Source organism: Triticum dicoccoides, chromosome 5A, assembly GCF_002162155.2.
Source record: "Triticum dicoccoides isolate Atlit2015 ecotype Zavitan chromosome 5A, WEW_v2.0, whole genome shotgun sequence".
NCBI lineage: Eukaryota > Viridiplantae > Streptophyta > Magnoliopsida > Poales > Poaceae > Triticum > Triticum dicoccoides.
In genome coordinates this window covers 608,488,915-608,495,342 of record NC_041388.1, presented here as the reverse complement: position 1 = coordinate 608,495,342, position 6,428 = coordinate 608,488,915, and positions in this window count along the sequence as shown.

Genomic DNA, 6,428 nt, shown 5'->3' with positions numbered 1-6,428 from the left:
CAAGTACTTGCTCACAATGAACTCCCAATCCGAGTTTTTTAGGTTTGTATAGCTCACAGGCATGCCTAAATATTTAATGGGAAAGCTGCATATCTCACAGTTAAACAACTCCGCGTATTTCTTTACAGTATTTTCACCCCCCCCCCACACACACACAGTGAGGATTTCACTTTTCTTGAAGTTAACTTTTAACCCAGACATCATTTCGAACAAATGTAGTAGCAACTTCAAGTTAACTGCCTTATCGATATCATCCTCCAAGCAAATTATGGTATCGTCTGCGTGTTGCAGAACAGCTACCCCATCAGGAATGAGATCAGATGCTAAACCCGTGATCAGCTTATTTTTCTGGGCGTTTTTAATCATTTTGGTGAGGCATTCAACAGCCAGGTTGAACAGAAAAGGAGAATGGGGATCCCCTTGGTGAACCCCCTTGGCACTTTGGAAGTATCGGCCTGTGCAGTTATTCAACTTGATGCTAACTGTCCCCTCGTATAGGATTTGTTTAATCCATCCACACCAAGTTTCATTAAAGCCGCGCATTTTGTGACATTCGAGAAGGAAATCCCAGTTTACTTTGTCGTAGGCTTTTTCGAAATCAAGTTTAAGAACAATCCCCACTCTTTTCTTGGCATGTGTATAGTTGAGAAACTCATGGAGTGAGAGCACTCCATCCATGATGTTCCTACCTTTCACAAAGGCATTCTGAGTGAGGCTGATTAGCTTATCAGCATATACAACAACCCTACGGTCGAGCACTTTAGTTATGAGGTTATAGGGGCAACGGAGCAAGAAAATTGGCCTGAATTGCTGAATTCTCTCAGCACTAGACACTTTAGGCAGAAGGGTAATAATCCCATAATTGAGATGTTTAATATCAAGCTTTCCTTGATGGAAATGGTCAAAAAGGGCCATGATATCGTCCTTAACTATCTCCCAACAGACCTGATAAAATTCAACAGGAATATTATCAGGTCGGGGGGCTCTGTTTGAGGCCATGTCAAACAAAGCATTTTTAACTTCTAGCTCTGTAAATTCTCAACTCACACTTGTCTCTTCTATGGTAAACTGATTACCAATGATTATTGCTAGCTGGAATTTGTGTGGATTGGGTGAACCAAATAAACATTGTTTAATTATGGAGAACTCGGTTCTTCCAAGCCCAACATCGTCTGCCTCCAAGAAACTAAGATGGGCCAAATTGACTGTTTCACCATCAGGAAGTTTCTGCCAGCGTCGGTTTCCAACCAGCTAATGGAACATCTTTGTCCCCCGCGGCTGTAAAAACACGCGACACTATCCCCTCCCTTGCGGCCCCGTGAGGCAATAGGGAGGGGTCTTCGTTCTGCGCCGCCGGTCGTCTCCTCCTGCCTCTGAATTGTAGTTTTTACTATGTATCACAATTTGCCCTTCCTCCTCCTTCTTCTCCCCTCTAGTTGTGTGAGGTGGAGCACACCGGCTAAGTCAGCCAAGCAGATGGCAATGGCAGTGCATGAACTAGAAAATGAGATCTCACTACAGTGTGATGGTGACTTGAAAGGAATGACTGAAGTTTAATAAAAACCAGACACGTGTGCTATAATGAGCTCAACTGAACATTCACACAATAAATGACATAACTGTGCGTGTCGATTCTCAGTACATGGATGGAGTTATAAATAGGTTCTTCATTGCTATCTTTTTCTCTAGAATTGTAGTTGTGTGCGTGAATGTTGTCGCTCAGGCACATTAACAGAGAAGTGGTAATGTGTTAGGAACGGTAGGCAACAGGAGCACCGGCGACAGTCCAATCGAAGAGTGTCGTGTGCACAAAGTGGTGTGCCTATCAAATTGATATTCTCATGCAATCGTGCTATTAACAACATCCAAATTGGAGTTCAGAAATCTCACTGGATGACACAAATATCTTTGAGGGTAAGACGAGAAGTGATAAGATTTGGAGCCTTGGGCGGGTAAAAGTCCTTTGTGGTCACAGGAAGTGCATGTGGGTCACCAATAATGTCCACACGGGGTTTTCCCACTGACCTGGATCGTTTACTCTGTAGTCATCCCTAGTGCATAGTATTGCGTAGGATTGGCCATTGATATGCTTCAATAACCTAATACATGATTAGCAAGGTTTGTGTTTCGGCATGCACATACTGCAAGGAGCATCCAATCAATATTGCTCAAGGCGTGTTGTACAAGTTACATCAATGCCTTCTTTTTCAAAAGCTATAATTAAACCATTTTATATATATGAAAAAATCATGCATTAAACTCATGTGTCGTTGAAATGCACTAAAAAGCTCCTCAATCTTAAAAGAAGCCATCTCATATATGATACCTTTGTGAAAACAAATATGCCTTCAGAGCAAACAAAGTGTCTCAAACTTGATTGTAGAAGAAAAACATGGCTTACGAGTTTAGAGTATATCCACTTGTGGAGAAAGTAATATAAATATGTTTGTTCTTCATTCGCCCGGCACGAGAAGAAACAAATCCCCACATGACAAAATATAGTTAGGATGTTATTGTGAGATTAAGGATATTGTTTTTGTACTTTGTGCATAGGTATTCTATAAAGTGGTATATGTTATTTAAATTCCATGAGTCTTTTTCATTTGAAATCGGGATGAAGAGAAACATCCTCCATTTTTTGTTTGCCGCATTCCTTTGAACCAGATGAATGAATAGTGCCATGGTATGATTTTTTTCCCCTATTCATATGTTTTTTATTTGGTTTTTGGTATGAACCAAAGATATCTTACAAGGTTAACAAAGGAATTGAGTGTATTTGCACCATCGTGCCTCGCTTGCAAGGCTCAACAAGCTTTCCTTTGAGAATATGAGATATCAATCGGAAACTATATATGATCATAACCACACATTAAAATGAGCTCAGGAAAATCACACCCCCAATGTAGTTATTTCTGATTTCCTTTTGACGTAGTACTCATCTTATTAGATGTTGCACATTAAATTGCATATGTATTTTACAACCACCCATCTCTTCCATGTATTATGCATCCTATATAATCTCCTCTCCTTTGCACATTACAATACTCAGCGCCCTATACACTTTCGGCCAAAACTGTACTTATTTCTTTATGATTTCATTCTACACTTGATCAACCCAAGTGTACACATATGACAAGAGAAGACAATGAAGAGTTCCAAGAATACGATGGAACAATGCTTTCCAATCATGCTTGGGTAACATCCACAGGTTTTAGCTCAATAAATTTAGTGAAGATGCATGGAAAAGATGTGCGGTATAATTTAGGATTGAAAGGCGTCGGAACAACCTACTGAGAAATTGCCTTATTTCTAGGGAGAGGGATATCATAGTGTTGTAGTTGACGAGAATAAACTTGTTACTTTGACAAAGTTCTAATCTGACTAGTCTAGTCCGCATGCATCCATCCATCTAGACCAAAGTGACTGCACGTGTACTTGCTTCCGGTGAGTTGCAGTAGTTTCTAGTATACGCATGCACATGTGCACGCATCCATCCACATCTACGTGAGAGAGAACTTATACGTGCATGCTTCTATGAGTTGCAAACAAGCTAGGAACATGGTGTAGCTTCGTCAGTCAGGGTGTTCAGCGTAGGATCACATTTTGAGAGAAAAAACTATGGATGTTACGCTTGCCCAACAAAATCCCGCACTTTCTATGGGGACTGGCCCATAATAACCTACCTGTAAGAATGAAACTACAAAACATAGGAATGGAAATGGATACATGATGTCCAATATTTCATCTAGATGAAGACAAAGGTCATTGTTTCCTAAACCGCAAATATGTCAAGGTTGTTTGGACATGGTACTTTATACTTATTTCTTTACAATTTCCTTCTAAACTTTATCAAATACTTGATACCCAATTGTACACGTATGACAAGAGAAGACAATGAAGAGTTCCAAGAATACAATTGAACAATGCTTACAAACCATGGCTGGTTAACATTCATAGGTTTTGACTTAGTAAATTCAACGAAGATGCATGGAAAAGATGTGTGGTGTAGACTTAGGATTGAAAGGCATTGTAAATACCTATCGATAAATTGCCTAATTTCCAGGGAGAGGAATCCGAAATCATTGTAGTTCATTGGCACAGACTTCAGTCAATCTCAAGACCCACTGACTCAGTCTCTCGGATATGCTCATAGGGACAGGGTATGTGTTAGTGCATTCATAGGAGTAGGATGTGCATGCATGCATTTATAGGTGAGTGTATATGCATGTATGTTGGCATCTGCATCTACACTATGTTTCTAATAAAATATGAACAATCCAACTTCTTCTTCCAAGAAGGTAACAAGTTTCCTGTCTCTACATGCTTGTATGGACACATCCATCCATCTTCTTTGATAAAGGGTGATTTTTATTATCTCAAAATGTAGCATCAAGTGGATACAAAGTATTATGAGTAACACTCGGTCTCTACATAACTAGTATGCACACGATCCAATATGAAAGTCTGACAAAAATTAGGTGAAAATGTTGCTCGACATGCTAGATGGACTAGATACCTTGACCTAGCTACGCTGCATGACAAGTATGGTTGTGATTTTGTTTACCTATTTTATCATACGGTTGAATTTTAGGGCTTCCTTGGTTTATGAGATATTTTTTCTCTCGAGGAAATGGTTCGCAGGATTCTGAAATCCAAGAATACATAGAACAGAATAATATGATATGAATGCATAGTAAAACAAAGTATTAGGAAACACCAACATTTTACAAATTTAGATGTTCAGTTCACTTGAATAGAGAAAACATGGTTATCACGCAGTCATATTGAAGTCAACCACATGAGAAAATATTATTAGGATGCTAGTGTGATACTAAAGATCTGGTTCTTGCACTTCTTATGTAGGAATTCCGAAAAGAGGTATGTCGGGACTTTTTGTACATCTTGTGTAAGAATTCTTAAAAGAGGTCCATGCGGATTGTAAATCATGAGTTTTCATTCAAATCAGTTAAAAAATTGTCAATTTTCCAACTATATTCCTTTGAACTGGATGAATGAGTAGTGCCATGAAATGAAAATCTCATATTTTGTGTTCCTATCGAGTTTTCCTATGAACCAAAGAGGCATGTATGGCAAAATCATTGAACGTAGCGAAAACATTGCATCAGGCTCACAAGGCTCCACGAGCTTTCTTTTGGAGTATGAAATGCAAACAATAAACATATGGAAGATAATAATGACCCATACAATAATAGAGCATGGTACTAATCACACCTCACTTTAAGTTATTTCTAACGTAGTACTCACTTTTTAAAAATTGCACATTGTTGTGTATGTACTATACAACCAACCATCTCTTCATGGAATCTAATTTCTATAAAATCTCCTCTTTTTCACATATTCCCATACCCAACCTCCCCTACACATATTCTGCAAGAAACTTCACTTATTTCATTATGATTTCGTTCTACACTCAATGAAACACTCGATACTGAAGTGTTTATATGTATGAAAGGAAAATACAATGAAGAGTTCCCAATGATATGTCGGGACAATGCTTATGGGTCATGGCCAGATATCATTCACACAATAAATTCAATGAAAATGTCTCAAAAATATGTGTAGTTTTGACTTAGGATTAGGAGGCATCAGAACAACCTATCGAGTAAGTGTTTGTGTTATGGGGAGTGCAACCCTTGACTGTTGTAGCTCAATGGTGCGGGGTGGGGGCTTCGACAAGCTTGTAATAAGGCCTCTAGATCCTATTCATTTCTAAAATAGAAACAAAAGCCTCGTATCCTTCGTATACACACATGCCCATGTCCATCCCTGCAGACCGGAAGGATAATCTTGTGTCCTGTGCGTGCTTCTTTGAGTTGTACCTGGTGTTTTAAAGCAATGTAGATGCCTTGAGGGAGACTGGGAGAGTAGTTACAACTTATAATCAAGTCAATTTCTGAAGCTCACACATACGTGTGTGCTTCTTCAGGTTGTATTTCTTCGTCGAGGACACACAACCCCCCTCGTCTTGTGGGACAAACTAAGGTGGAAATGGCCGTCCCAGAACTACTGGATCTCCTAATAACCTGGTCACTCCGCCTCACCGGTTCACCACTTGACCTACCTCCTGCTTTTGACTTTCTTCTTTGTCCCAATTCAAATCAAGCATGTCTTTCTCCATCTATAGATAGAGAGGATATATGATAGGGGCTCTCAAAGCGAATAGGATTCAGTATCTAATACTGATATAGCTACTAACCACATTCGAAGTTGGCTTGACCTCTTATTTTGGATAGCAAGAAATGCTTACGCCCTAGGGGGGTCTGGCCTACTCCCTTTTGTTCACTCATCAGGCTCATCACCTCTTGGATATCAACCAACAGCCAGTCTACTTAATCATGGTTCACTGGTATTAGGTTAATTTCCTCGCACCAAAAAACTGATGAAATAGATAGGTGATACACAAAAGA